The sequence below is a fragment of the Trichomycterus rosablanca genome, chromosome 14 (assembly GCF_030014385.1).
Source record: "Trichomycterus rosablanca isolate fTriRos1 chromosome 14, fTriRos1.hap1, whole genome shotgun sequence".
NCBI classification, from domain to species: Eukaryota; Metazoa; Chordata; class Actinopteri; order Siluriformes; family Trichomycteridae; genus Trichomycterus; species Trichomycterus rosablanca.
The window spans coordinates 23,442,391-23,458,246 of record NC_086001.1 but is presented as its reverse complement, the minus strand read 5'-3'; the positions used below and the strand labels follow the sequence as shown (position 1 = coordinate 23,458,246).

Genomic DNA, 15,856 nt, shown 5'->3' with positions numbered 1-15,856 from the left:
TTTCTTGCTCGCTCTCAGAACTGCACTTGCCCTCGCGCTCGGAGTTTGCACGTTAAAACAGTGCCAAAAGTCGTCGACCAATCAGAATGTTTTTGGCTTCGACCAATGAGCCCCAACTTCCCCTGCATTTTCATTGGTCGGAGAGAGTGAACCGTTGTGAAGACAAATGGACAATCAACGACCTCAGGTAAGATTAATAATTATTTTATTTTAGACTTATTTTTTAATTAAAAAAAGTGTTAAAGAGAATGTAAAGTTAACTTTGTGTCATTATGTGAATATAAACTCAATCAAATTTGACTTTGGAAAGCTAGCTAAAGCGGTACCCCTAACTTACATAAAATAGCTTTTGTGTATTTTACATGTTAATTAATAAAGTAAAGCCTTTATACAGTAAAGTTCATGTGCTCACGTGTTTAACGCCACAGTACAAAAATTTACTATTTTAGTAAATCAAAGTGGGTAGATCTGGAAGCTATAGCCACCTAAATGATATGATGAACTATCTCTAACACCATAGTGAACATTATGTTCACTTTCCCAACCAAGACTAGAATATCAAACATGACACATTAAATAATTTAACCTCAACTCTTTAAAATAAAATGTTTTACAATTGAATGTTTTGCTGTTTTTTATTATTACAGCAATTTAATAGTTTTTGATACCTTACAGTATGTCAGGCTTTTGCTTTATTTACTATTATATAAAGTGTGAACATTGCATATTTACCATGCATAATGTAATGTTTTAACCCTCTATTGCATGACATATGAAATAATGGAGTAAAAAAATATTTGCACCCATTTTGTTACCTTCCATAAAGCACAATTAAAAATGATAATAATAATGTAAAAAAAATAATGATAATAGGGGTAGATTTAAGTATGTTACTTTGGCAAAACAATGTGCAATAATGGTAATAAATTGAAAATGTGCATTTTATTCAAAATGTATCTTTTTACTGTATAACAAATCACATTTTATGAAAGAATTGATTAAAAAACTACATGTAAAAGACCATTTTTACTGAAAAAATAATACAGTTTGTATCAGCTGTAATTTTAGTGGTGGTTTGTTACCAAAAAGCAACAATGCGCAAAAAAGGAATATCAATTTTATTCATTCATTCTCAGTCCAGTCTTTAGGCTAGGAAATCCCACAATACATAAAACCAAATTTTTATTGTCCATATCACTGCTGTAAAGAACTGAAGAACAAACACTGGATTATTTAATATTAAAACGGAAACTATTTACAGGGGTCCAATTCATTTTTAGTCTACTGCGTGTGGAAGGAAAAGAAGCAGTTTCTGTCAGGAGTTTGACACAAAAACACATCACATTTCATGCACTTGACCTTGATTATGCCATTGCATCCAGGATATTTACACCTCCCTCTGTTTTCACTGTAGACAGACCAGTGGTCTATGCGGTCCAGACGGATTGGTGCGGGGGGTACAGGTGCAACCTGGCCTCGTCGTCTTTTCAGGTCTAGACCTGCCTCCACACTAAGAGATGGCCTTCCCCTTTTGCTGCAAACTGTGTCTTTTTTGCAGAGACAGCCTGCCACCTCAGATTTAAAATCCAACAAGCTTAACTGCTCCTTTTTTTCCACACCACAATCAATGGAATCTCTTCTGTAGAGCAGCCAAGCTTCCACCATTATCATGTCCATCATATGGAAGAAGAGGCGATGATACCACTTCTTGGATCGCACTTTGGTGCGATACAGTGCTATCAGGGAATCGAGGATATCTACTCCGCCCATGCTTTTATTGTAGATAGATACAATGTTGGGACGTACCACCTCCACCATTTCTTGGGTCTTCTTGTCCCACCTCTGGACCAATGTGGTGGGGTGGGCTGCTGCATATGTACTTAGCAAAATGACTGAACGATTATCATACCACTTCACTGCTCTCAGGTAGACTGCATCATGTTTCGTTTCCTTCTCTTCAAAGGTCCCTCTTCCTTTTTTCTTCATCGTTTTGTCATCAGTAAAGGTGCAATTTGGCAACCTTTTGGATCGCACTGTTCCAACACTATGGATCTTCATCCTCTCCAGTTGCACTTGTAGGTCAATGCTGCAGAACCAGTTGTCAAAGAACAATTTAAAGGACTGGTTGGTGGGAATGACTGAACACAGCTTCAGAACTATGTTGCCACTGGCTCCAATATCTGGCTTTCCTTCAGCTGGAGTGATGTTCCAGTGTAGACCTCAAAGTTGTGAATCATGCCATTACTGTCAGCAAGAATAAATATTTTATATCCCCAGCGTTTTGGTTTTTTTGGATTGTACTGTTTTAACTTGCTTTTGCCCTTGAAAGGCACAATCTTTTGTCATGGAATCCTCAATCCACTGTTGCATGTTGTTGCTTTCAAGCAACACAGCTATTTTATCAATTTACAAAATATATATTCAAAGAAAACATAATCAATGGATGAAAATGAAATCAGAACTTACCCAAAATTGTGAAAATATTTTTTAATTCTTGAAAATCTTCAGGTAAATGTCACTTTTACTCAGATTTCTGGAGCTGAAAGAATATGGCTGCTACGTGTGAGCACAGTTGAGGAAAAGAGGTTGGAAAATGGTGGGAAAAGTCATGTGATCAAATATAAGCAGACTATTGGCTTCCTTTGCTTCCAACAGTTTAAAATGGGCATTTTTTATTGGTGTATGTTTTTTTGAGATTGTGATACTGAGTGAAAATGAGTATGTTACCCTGAAGCAACGCCATGCAATAGAGGGTTAAATGTAGGTTTCTGAAATTTTTTGCAGTGCTCGAGAAAAAGCCACATACAATGACAGCTTTCCCCTGGTGCATCTATTGTAGCTGAGATTCCCCCACCAGAATCCAGCAAGGAAGCAAGTAGTGTTAGAACAACAATCAGTGAGGTGAAAACATATCTGCAATATCAACAATATCATAGTACCAACAAGTCTGCATTTAATATGGTGCACTTATTGTGTATTGATATTATTAACACTAATGTTTTTATTTAGGCTTTATGTTCAGTGTGTCAAATATATTTTCTATTGGATTGTATAGAAATTCATGCCAGCTAGTGTGGAGAAAGATAACAATGTATTTGATATTATCTTCATTTTTATTACTCCTATAATTAAATTATAAGGACAATACTATCATATTAGGACACCGTTATAATTATTGAGTTAATGCATTAAATATGGACCTTAATTCCAATTCTGCTTCGTTCACCTGCTATAATAACACCAGCTTGTGTGTGTTTAAGCTGTTGTAAAAATATGATTGACTACACTTCTCTAAATACATTTGCAGAGTGGTAAGTACATGCATATAACAAGAAACATTGTAATCTATACAAAAGTCAATGTTTATTTAGCTTTTTGGTGTTTCTTTCTGAACAGGCTAATGCAGACTTTACCACCTATATGGTTGAGACAGCTGGTTCGCCCTCTCTTTGTCCAAGAACATTCTTTCAATGGCTCACAGGACAGGAACACATCAGACCAGTTCGTCTGTGGATATTTGTGCCCATTCAATAAATAAATAAAACAAACCGTGAACTGTTATTTATTTATATATAATATCTATGAGAATAGAGTCAGTACAAGTCAGAGTCAGTACAAATGTTACATTTGCCACATTTGTTCCGGGGTCATAAAAGGGGATGGTGATTCCAGCCTTCAACAAAGATCTGAAGGTCGGGGAAGAAACACAAGGTGTACCAGAAAGAGGTGCAGGGTATTTTGCAATGTCCAGCATCTCATTTTGTTCATGCAGGATATCATAATATGTGGAGGTCACAGCTGTCACATATCAACCAAAAGCCTTTCAATTCTGTAAGACAAAATAAATGATTTAAAATGTAATACTTTGTTGACTGAATAACATCTGTGAATTCAAGGACAACAATAGCCTTAAAAATGTAGAAACAATAAACAGTGTAGGGAAATAAATGTTGAAGGAATGTGTAACTTAGACAATCAAGGACATTTGTGCCAGTATGCCCAAATTTGGCCAGTGGGAATCCTAGCATGGATTTAAGTTCATTCACTAATTTAGGGCGTCCAGTCACTTGTGGAACTGTCTGTACTCTGATGGATGACATTCTGGTGTCCACATGTTCACTCACCAACATGTGAATTTACCTGAGGGCATTTAATATATCTTCGGGAATATAATTTTTTTTCCCGCTAATTAATCAATAATAATCATTTCATGTGTGCAAATGAAATGTAAATAATTCAGATCAATACATAAGCCAGACTGCTTACTACATACTGCAATTTATGCAGCTACCTCTCCAAAGCCTTAGTATGGCCTAGACAACAAGAAACTTGGATAATTAGACATACAGGTTAAAAGATGAGTATGGTCAGAATATGCCTGATTGTTAAAGCTTTAACAAATTCTACCCTTTTAACATGATGATTTTATGTACTCTAAAATAGTCTAAAATTAAAATAATTAATAATCTTACCTGAGGTCGTTGATTGTACATTACTCTCTTTACAATGGGAAGTTGGGGCTCATTGGTCGAAGCCGAAAACACATTCTGATTGGTCGACGACTTTTGGCACTGTTTTAACGTGCAAACTCCGAGCGCGAGGGCAAGTGCAGTTATGAGAGCGAGCAAGAAATATCTGAGCGCGAGGGCAAGTGCAGTTATGAGAGCGAGCAGGAAATATCTGAGCGCGAGGGCAAGTGCAGTTATGAGAGAGAGCAGGAAATATCTGAGCGCGAGGGCAAGTGCAGTTATGAGAGCGAGCAGGAAATATCTGAGCGCGAGGGCAAGTGCAGTTATGAGAGCGAGCAGGAAATATCTGAGCGCGAGGGCAAGTGCAGTTATGAGAGCGAGCAGGAAATATCTGAGCGCGAGGGCAAGTGCAGTTATGAGAGCGAGCAGGAAATATCTGAGCGCGAGGGCAAGTGCAGTTATGAGAGCGAGCAGGAAATATCTGAGCGCGAGGGCAAGTGCAGTTATGAGAGCGAGCAGGAAATATCTGAGCGCGAGGGCAAGTGCAGTTATGAGAGAGAGCAGGAAATATCTGAGCGCGAGGGCAAGTGCAGTTATGAGAGCGAGCAGGAAATATCTGAGCGCGAGGGCAAGTGCAGTTATGAGAGCGAGCAGGAAATATCTGAGCGCGAGGGCAAGTGCAGTTATGAGAGCGAGCAGGAAATATCTGAGCGCGAGGGCAAGTGCAGTTATGAGAGCGAGCAGGAAATATCTGAGCGCGAGGGCAAGTGCAGTTATGAGAGCGAGCAGGAAATATCTGAGCGCGAGGGCAAGTGCAGTTATGAGAGAGAGCAGGAAATATCTGAGCGCGAGGGCAAGTGCAGTTATGAGAGAGAGCAGGAAATATCTGAGCGCGAGGGCAAGTGCAGTTATGAGAGAGAGCAGGAAATATCTGAGCGCGAGCGCAGTTTATTTTGAGTGCGCGCATACGATCTGAGCACGAGAGCAGCGTTTCGAGCGCGCGCATGCAATTTCTTATTAAAAACTTATTCGTGAGCGAGCGGGGTGAATTCGTGCGAGAGCAGAGAAAATCCTGCTCGCGCACAAATAAAATGTGCTCTCGACTTTTGGCACTAATCTGACGCCATAGAGAGATCTCAAATAACATGAACCTGAAAATATGAACTTACATTGTAGAAAAGAAAAACAAGGCAGTAGCAGCAGTGTGCACATTAAACCATTTACAGAAGGGTCATTAAGTTTGGCTAATTGAAATAATGGCATGTTTCTGACCTGAATGAGAGGGGCATTAAAAAGATCTCACACTTGTCAGAGACAACGTTTGAAGCCCAGGTTAACAGGATCTGGTAGTTGGAGAAGGCTCATTTGTTTAAGTCCAAAAGTGGGTGTGGCCCGTACGGGGATCGAACCCGCGACCTTGGCGTCATTAGCACCACGCTCTAACCAACTGAGCTTGGTGGGTATATGACCTGCCTTTGTACATCGGCCGGTTAGCTCAGTTGGTTAGAGTGTGGTGCTAATAATGCCAAGGTCGTGGGTTCGATCCCCATACGGGCCACACCCACTTTTGGACTTAAACTAACTAACAAACAAGTGAGACTTCTCTAACTAGCAGGTCCTATTAACCTGGGCTTCAAACGTTGTCATTCTGGTAGGACAATAAAAGCGATATACTACTTTTTATTCAATGTATTTAACTACATAGTGTTGTACAACATTCCATGTGTACTTAATACTTTTGTATTTTAATACTTGCAAATTTGAATACTTGCATACTTTAATACTTGCTTACTATAATACTTTGCATTAATATATATTGAGCTGCTGTAATAAATGATCTATCTATAGATTCATTTAATTTTATCTGTAATGCTAGTGATGGGCTATCCTAAACTATCTTTAGGAAAGTAGATATATCTAGCTTTAGGGTTGTTGAGGCTAAACATTCATGATTGTTGTAATGTTGCTACACAGTCACATTAGAAATCCCTTTTAAAACTAATGTTTGATATTGCAGGGTCTGATGAAGACACTAAAAATCTTATCCGGTGGAGAGTGGCCAACCAGGCCCTCTTCACTGGAAAACAGAATGCAGCGGTTCAAGGGTTTGAGTAAGTAACTGTTTGTTTGACGTAACAAAATTTGTGTTACATCTTATGCATAATATTAATTACAAAGGGTGGTATAAAGACAAATTTTAGTATTCAAGTTTTGCTAACTTTTTCAAAGCATTAAAAACTTTTAATGACTAAACTTTTTTTGAAGCAGTGTATGCTATATACAGTGTATCACAAAAGTGAGTACACCCCTCACATTTCTGCAAATATTTCATTATATCTTTTCATGGGACAACACTATAGACATGAAACTTGGATATAACTTAGAGTAGTCAGTGTACAACTTGTATAGCAGTGTAGATTTACTGTCTTCTGAAAATAACTCAACACACAGCCATTAATGTCTAAATGGCTGGCAACATAAGTGAGTACACCCCACAGTGAACATGTCCAAATTGTGCCCAAAGTGTCAATATTTTGTGTGACCACCATTATTATCCAGCACTGCCTTAACCCTCCTGGGCATGGAATTCACCAGAGCTGCACAGGTTGCTACTGGAATCCTCTTCCACTCCTCCATGATGACATCACGGAGCTGGTGGATGTTAGACACCTTGAACTCCTCCACCTTCCACTTGAGGATGCGCCACAGGTGCTCAATTGGGTTTAGTCCATCACCTTTACCTTCAGCTTCCTCAGCAAGGCAGTTGTCATCTTGGAGGTTGTGTTTGGGGTCGCTATCCTGTTGGAAAACTGCCATGAGGCCCAGTTTTCGAAGGGAGGGGATCATGCTCTGTTTCAGAATGTCACAGTACATGTTGGAATTCATGTTTCCCTCAATGAACTGCAGCTTCCCAATGCCAGCAACACTCATGCAGCCCAAGACCATGATGCTACCACCACCATGCTTGACTGTAGGCAAGATACAGTTGTCTTGGTACTTCTCACCAGGGCGCCGCCACACATGCTGGACACCATCTGAGCCAAACAAGTTTATCTTGGTCTCGTCAGACCACAGGGCATTCCAGTAATCCATGTTCTTGGACTGCTTGTCTTCAGCAAACTGTTTGCGGGCTTTCTTGTGCGTCAGCTTCCTTCTGGGATGACGACCATGCAGACCGAGTTGATGCAGTGTGCGGCGTATGGTCTGAGCACTGACAGGCTGACCTCCCACGTCTTCAACCTCTGCAGCTATGCTGGCAGCACTCATGTGTCTATTTTTTAAAGCCAACCTCTGGATATGACGCCGAACACGTGGACTCAACTTCTTTGGTCGACCCTGGCGAAGCCTGTTCCGAGTGGAACCTGTCCTGGAAAACCGCTGTATGACCTTGGCCACCATGCTGTAGCTCAGTTTCAGGGTGTTAGCAATCTTCTTATAGCCCAGGCCATCTTTGTGGAGAGCAACAATTCTATTTCTCACATCCTCAGAGAGTTCTTTGCCATGAGGTGCCATGTTGAATATCCAGTGGCCAGTATGAGAGAATTGTACCCAAAACACCAAATTTAACAGCCCTGCTCCCCATTTACACCTGGGACCTTGACACATGACACCAGGGAGGGACAACGACACATTTGGGCACAATTTGGACATGTTCACTGTGGGGTGTACTCACTTATGTTGCCAGCTATTTAGACATTAATGGCTGTGTGTTGAGTTATTTTCAGAAGACAGTAAATCTACACTGCTACACAAGTTGTACACTGACTACTCTAAGTTATATCCAAGTTTCATGTCTATAGTGTTGTCCCATGAAAAGATATAATGAAATATTTGCAGAAATGTGAGGGGTGTACTCACTTTTGTGATACACTGTACATTAATAACTGTTATGTGCATTATATTGTAGAGGCTTTGTGTTGGAGAACCAAATGCAGGGGAAGGTGACTCCCACTTATGTAAAGAAAAAGTGGGAGAACCTCAAACAAAATTACAAAGTAAGCTTCATTTGTTGGTAAGATCTTCAGTAAAAATATCAGAAAAGATTTGTAATACAAGTTAAGGTCCTTGTACTGTGTTTATGAATCTTGTAGGAACTGAAGTGTCCACCTACTGGGGTAAGTACAGAGGGTGGTGAAGCAACAGCAGCATCCTGGAAATGGTATGCGGATATGGATGAGGCAATAGGTGGGAGACCATCAATTAGCCCAGCGACCCTTATTTCCTCATCTGGCCAGAATGCTGCTATAGCTTCACCATCCTCGAGAAGCATGGAAACCCCAGCCAAACAGAGACGAGGGGAGAAAGATTTAGTTGAGTATCTGAGGGAGATGGAAGAAAGGGAAAATGAGAGGGAGATAGAAGCAGCAGAGAACGAGGAGAGAAGATGGAGAGAGGCTGAGGAGAGGGAGGAAAGAAGAGACACATCAGAGAGAGGAAAAGCGAGAGCGAGAGACGCGAGAGAGAGAGAGAGAGGAGAGACCAGGAAGCAAGAATGAGGGAGGAAAGGAGAGATAGGGAGGCGAGAGAGAGAGAGGAAAGGTTTATTAAAATCCTACAGATTCTAATGAAAAAATAAATAATTGAAAATGAAAAAGTGTTGTAGTATTATTGTATGTTGTGAGAAAGAAAATGTGTTGGCAAATAATGGAAATAAAGGATTTTCTTTTTCATTTAACCTTAATTAAAAATAGAAAAAATGTAAAAATTTGAAATTGTAATTAAAAAAATATTCAAGTTTTACTTTTAATTAATGCATAAACATTTTTCTAAATATAATCATGCTCATAAACAGCTGGTTTGCTGTGCTGTGGTGCTGAGACAGCTGCAGCCAGATGCTTTCTTCCATCTTCACCTGATGTCATGTCATTAATTACAGGCTCTGGTTGGTCAACATGTACCTCTGTTAATTCTGGCTCAATGATGTCTCCATGAGTGATACAGAGGTTGTGGAGCACCGCACAGCATGCAACAACCTCCGGGGCGAAGACAGGGCTCACCTCAAGGGTTCTGCACAGGCTCTCGAAAGGGGGTCAGGAGCCAGATGGGTGTATTAATGCAGGGATAAACCCATCCCCAAGAATGTATTGTCCTGCAGGTGGGTATTATCCCTCTTTATACACAGGGCTGTTCTTTAGTACCCTTGCATCATGAATCGACCCAGGATAACCAACAAAAATGTCTCTGAACTTCCCCTGGTGGTCACAGATGGCTTGAAGCTGAATTGAGTGGAACAGCTTCCTGTTTAGGGAGCACTGTGCGTTGGCAGATGTGGGTTTTATTCGAATGTGGCACCCATCAGTAGCACCAACTGCCACTCTAAAACATTCGGATCCGGCCAAGTGGGCAAACCCAGCTCCTACACACTCTAGTTCATCACCAGTTGGTAGGGTGATGATCCTCCTGACGAGCCCTCTGACAGCCCTACTCATTTTGTGCACAATGTCGCTCAGACGATTTTCGAAAAATTATTCTACTGTAATTATTAATGTGTCAGATCTATCATTTTGTCATTTATTTTCATTGTATCAGTCTAATCATGGTAATGTAGTATACTGTTGCTAAAGAGGTTAGCAGTACTTACATTATTTCTGAGGTAAAAAATCAATAACTTTCTTAGTTCTCTTCTGTGATTTACTACTCTCTGTCGTCTCAGTGTGGAGTCGGGATACATGACTATAGATTAATCAGTTAGTGGCGCAAATAAAGACGATAAATACCCAAAGTTTTGGCGAGTGGAGCTCGAAATGAGCATGCGGTCTGTAACTATGGTCACTTGATGTTGGTAAGATGGCGGACGTAGTACGTACGGGTGTTGTGTGCATACTGCACACTTCTGTACTGAAAGTACATACTTCCTCCAATCTAGTACGTACTCAGTAAGTATGCGATTTCGGACGCAGCCTAACTCTGTGTCTGTTTCTGTTGATTATTCTGAATTGTGTTTGTTTGTAAACTGTGAATTAGTTCTTAATCTGGTCGTGATGTTAGTGAATTAAACCTACATCTCTCTGATGGTCTGACTGATGAGCTGTCTGTTCTGACATGTTGCTTAAGCCTGGCTAGCTCAGTCGGTAGAGCATGAGACTCTTAATCTCAGGGTCGTGGGTTCGAGCCCCACGTTGGGCGACTATCTTCATTTGACGTCTATGGACAGACAGTCTCCGCTGACTTATCAAGTGGATATTTGTGCTTGCAGGACTGTTGTTTACTGGATGTTTTTCAGTTACTTATTTTCACTATTCTGTGGGACCACACATTGTTGTTGTGTCTCATATCCGTTTGATCAACAGGCAGGTTGTGCAATAAAAGACACTCGTCCCTGAGTGGGCTCGAACCACCAACCTTTCGGTTAACAGCCGAACGCGCTAACCGATTGCGCCACAGAGACACACTCTAGTTAGAGCTAGTTCATTGGATGGTACACACGGGTCAGATGATTTGTTAACGTTTACTGAAGGGCAAATAAGTTTCTGACTTTAGAAACCATTAGAGAGTCTGCACACTTTCAGTGAAGATCAAAGCAAAACTTTACAGTGAGAAATCCAGACTTCAATCAATTTCACTGAGGAATAACAGAAAAACTACATCACAACCTACAGCACTTACAACACAACAGCTGGTTTTAACTACTCTGTACGTGTGGATCTGAAACAGACCAAACATTTCCTCAGTCTTCACTTGTGTAAATTATCTGCTAATGCAAATAATTATATTTTTCATGTTATTATAGTCCCAAAGAAGTCCAGCATCACATGTATGAATGACTACCGCCCCATCGCTCTCACAGCAATAGTGATGAAATGCTTTGAGAGATCTTAGCTCATATAAAGAGCAGTCTTCTTTAGCAGTGTAAAGAGCAGGTGGGTATAAGCCCTCTTTATATTCAGGGCTGTTCTTTAGTAACCTTGCATCATTAACCGACCCAGGATAACCAACAAAAAATCTATACTGCTATACAAGCTGTACACTGACTAAGTTATATCCAAGTCTCATTTCTATTGTGTTGTCCCATTAAAAGATATAATAAAATATCTGCAGAAATGTGAGGGTGCACTTACTTTTGTGAGATACTGTAAGGTGGCAACACTGAGTGTTATACTGTTTATTACCCTGACTTTAACGTTAGCAAGTCATGTGACCCGTGTGTACCATCCAATGAAACAGCTGTGCGCGTGTCTCTGTGGTGCAATCGGTTAGCGTGTTTGGCTGTTCCAAAGTGGAAGAACGTCCTTTTGGTTTCCGTAGACGTTAAATGAAGATAGTCGCCCAACATGGGGCTCGAACACACAACCCTGAGATTAAGAGTCTCATGATCTACCGACTGAGCTAGTACTCTTAAACTACTACACAATTACTGAACCCTTTCCATTATGCTTTAAACCTCAGTGTATATTATCTGGAAACAGATGCTCTTCATATAGAAATATGCTTTACATTTGCTTAATGGTAATAACTCTTAGTGAACCCACAAAGCCTCTTAGATGTGTATTATGAAAGTCCGTTTCAGCTACACACACACACAGAGTAGTTCAAATGAGCTGTTGACAGTACTTTGGTCAGTGGAAGTAGTTTTATAGCTTTATAAATACATTTTACTTACTTGCTATTTCCGTTCTTGCAGGAGTGTGGGTTTTTAAACACCTCACTGTTACTGCTGGACTAAGAATTGTCCACCAACCAGAAATATCCAGCCAACAGCACCCCATGGGCAGCGTCCTGTGACCACTGATGAAGGTCTAGAAGATGATCGACTCAAACAGCAGCAATAGATGAGCGATCGTCTCTGACTTTACATCTACAAGGTGAACCAACTAGGTAGAAGTGTCTGTTAGAGTGGACAGTGAGTGAACACGGTATTTAAAAACTCCAGCAGCGCTGCTGTGTCTGATCTACTCGAACCAGCAGAACACACACTAACACACCACCACCATGTCAGTGTCACTGCAGTGCTGAGAATGATCCACCACCTAAATAATACCTGCTCTGTGGTGGTCCTGTGGGGGTCCTGACCATTGAAGAACAGGGTGAAAGGGGGCTAACAAAGCATGTAGAGAAACAGATGGACTACAGTCAGTAATTGTAGAACTACAGAGTGCTTCTGTATGGTAAGTGGAGCTGATAAAATGGACAGAATGTTATGTCTGATCGGTGTACAAGATGAGTGTGAATAAAAGTCACCAAATGCCGAAGCATCCACGATCAGGATGAATTAAAAACACAGTATTCATTTGGAGATAATGAAATATTGAATGGAATATTTATATGTTCTGGTTATAAATGTTCATATTTTTACAGTATACTTTAATGATGTATTTCCTTAATTTCACAATGTACTAGGTGTCTGACACTGAATTGCTGGGGAACAATTTACAATAGTGTGAAAGAATAAAGAAAATGAAGTAATTAAAAGTGAGTGAGGTAAAACTGTAATCAGGTAGTATAGAGGAGTCTGTAGTGTTTACCTCAGCTGCTTCAGGACGCGTCTCAATTTGTCCATGCTTTGTGAAAGCCTTTATGCAATGTGGATCAGTGTTAATTTCGTGACCTTTTTTCATGACAAAAACGAGACTATAACTAAATAGAAACTACATAAAAGGATAAAAACTATGACGAAATGAATTGACACTTTTGTCGACGAATAAAAACAAGACAAAAATGTTTGGCAGGGACGACATCCAATAAGTGATTTAGTTTTGTGGATGGTAGTGACAAGTTAGGAAGAGATCCAATCAGAACTACTTTAGCGTATGTGGAGGGGCGGGACAAGCCGGGTAGCCATCCAATCAGTACTAATCTCTTTTGCAGTACCGCGGTAAGACTACACTTGCACAAATTTGATCTGAACCCGGGAAGACCAGACTAGCCTGTGAACTGTCTTTACTTATGGAACTAGGTTAACTCCACAATGTCAACAAGGAGAAAGTGGAGAGCCGATATATAGACACATTTCTCATTTCACGTCGTGAAAAACAAGATGATGTGTACACCATGTGGGGCGACGATCTCGGGTAAAAACACAACAAATCTGAAACATCTGGCACTGCTGGCAATATAATGGCAACATAATGTCACAGCTGCTTTTGCAGTACCCAGTTTTATAAAGAATGTAATATGGAATTTGTTATGAACCATGCATATATTTTTCAGGCAGAGCAGGCCTTCTGGTCATTAATATTTTGTTATTGTTATGCTCAATAAGCAAGGTCAGGTAAATAAAGATGTTTGAAATAAGTTACATCTGTTTTGTGTGTATTGTACTTTCAAACATTAATAATATTCCATAACTGGTTAAAAATGTTTCATTTTGTGTAAATAATTCAAGGGAACTGATGATAAAGCATTTACATTTTACACCCTTTATATTTGAGTCGACTGAATCGACTGTAGATTTAGTCGACTATATTCTTATGATAATTAGTCGACTAAAACTAAAACAATTAAGATGACTAAATTATGACTTTATGACTAAATGACATTTTAGTTAAAAGACTATGACTAAGACTAAATCAAAATGTGCTGTCAAAATTAACACTGGCCTAAGGTAAACATTACCAAGTCATGTGACCCATGCGTACCGTCCAATGAAAAAAAGTGTGCGCGTGTCTCTGTGCGCAATCGGTTAGCGCGTTCGGCTGTTAACCGAAAGGTTAGTGGTTTGAGCCTACCCAGGGACGAGTGTCTTTTATTGCACAACCTGCCTGTTAATCAAAGGATATGAGACAACAACAACATGTAGTCCCACAGACTAGTGGAAATAAGTAACTGAAAAACATCCAGCACAAATATCCACCTGATAAGTCACCAGAGACCGACTGTCCAAAGTGGTTTCAGTAGATGTTAAATGAAGATACTCACCCAACATGGGGCTCAAACCCACGACCCTGAGATTAAGAGTCTCATGCTCTACCGACTGAGCTAGCTGGGCTTAAGCAGCATGTTAGAATAGACAGCTCATCGGTCAGACCATCAGAGAGATGTAGGTTTAATTCACTAACATCATCACGACGGTTCTTTAAGTCTAACGTCAGGAATAAACTCGAAAAAGTCGATTCACTAAGCTGATAGTACTCAGCAATGAGCCGTTAGAAGCTGAAGGAGTCGATTCTTTTTGATGAAGTCAACATTTTATGTTATACAAAATACTTAACCCTTCTGTCATGTTCACCTCCCGCCCCTTACTTTAGTGTTCCCGGTCAAAATTGACCGGTCTGTTTTAACTGCTCTTAAATTAGCACAAAAACCATTTTTCACCACCAAATTTTTATTCAACATTCTTTAGCTGTGATCAATGTCTCAAAGTAGTGTTTAACATGAATTTATAGAATTAGACATAAAATAACTGCAGTGAAAATACAAAATGAACATGTTTGTCATTTCGCCAGCGGACGGGTCGTGTATCTCTGTTATCAAATCGAATAATTCTTGAAAGGACATGAAACTGTTGTAAGGACATAGTTGCCCGGAATATAGGCCTGCCAGACTCTGCATCCCACAGACTTTTTGTAGCCTCATTGTTTGAGCGATATACTCCTGCTAAAATCAACAGACCGAAGTAGGCTTGGAGGTCTACCAGGTCGATTTCTCTCCAGGTGTCCCCAAACACACGCTTCCCCTCCAGGTTAGTCATCTCCAGTATAATTCCCTCAATGGACTCTGGTAAAAAGAGTTGGAAGCTGGACTTGATGTCATCCACACGAGATGTCGCATACCGTGTTGGCCCTGGAGTCATCTTTATGATGTTTTCCACTCTCGCTCTACTTCCTCTGTCCTGGGGGGATGAAGACCAGAGCAAGTGTCCACTCTTGGACTGGAATCTCTCCTCAGGTGCCTGTTCTTCAGGTGCCTCTCCCTCTCCATCTGACTGGTCAGTCTCCTCAAAGTTTGGATCTAAATCTGTGTTGTCTTCCACTTCCGAGACATCCTCCTCTATCTCTGGTTCAATTTCAGTGCCCTCTTCATCATGTCCAAAAACCTGGACCAGAACCTCTTCCACAGATAACCGCTTGGTCAGTCGCCTACTCATTGTGCTCAGAGTAAAATGAGTGCAAGGCAAACATCAATCTATATATATGGGGTCTGTGTGAAGATGATACATTGATTAGTCTGGAAGGTGTGGTTAACGTGTGGTTCACGTGGGGGATGGGTACATAAGCGCGGGAAAGAGATGGGTTCACATAACAGACACCTGTTTAGTCTGGTCAAGATATGATACATTGTTTCATCCGGAAGTTGGTTCACGTGGGAGGATCGGCACATAAGCGCGGGAAAGAGATGTGTACACGCAAAAGACATTGTTCAGTCTGAAATGTGTGTGTGAGTGAGTGAGTGAGTGAGTGGGTGGGTGAGTGGGTGGGTGAGTGGGTGGGTGGGTGAGTGGGTGGGTGGGT

At 40.6% G+C, this 15,856-nt stretch overlaps 1 long non-coding RNA gene and 3 other non-coding genes across 4 annotated transcripts; 3 read left to right on the top strand and 1 right to left on the bottom strand.

Moving 5' to 3' along the window:
• On the top strand, nucleotides 1-3,540 carry LOC134326602 (uncharacterized). The gene is made up of 4 exons (XR_010014538.1): nucleotides 1-187; nucleotides 2,785-2,901; nucleotides 3,261-3,311; nucleotides 3,397-3,540. It is a non-coding gene; the product is annotated as an uncharacterized LOC134326602 (long non-coding RNA).
• Nucleotides 3,541-5,953: 2,413 nt separating this feature from the next.
• On the top strand, nucleotides 5,954-6,027 carry trnai-aau (transfer RNA isoleucine (anticodon AAU)). The gene has a single exon. It is a non-coding gene; the product is annotated as a tRNA-Ile (tRNA).
• Nucleotides 6,028-10,522: 4,495 nt separating this feature from the next.
• Nucleotides 10,523-10,595, top strand: trnak-cuu (transfer RNA lysine (anticodon CUU)). Its single transcript has one exon. It is a non-coding gene; the product is annotated as a tRNA-Lys (tRNA).
• Nucleotides 10,596-10,783: 188 nt separating this feature from the next.
• trnan-guu (transfer RNA asparagine (anticodon GUU)) lies at nucleotides 10,784-10,857 on the bottom strand. Its single transcript has one exon. It is a non-coding gene; the product is annotated as a tRNA-Asn (tRNA).
• Nucleotides 10,858-15,856: the final 4,999 nt, after the last annotated feature.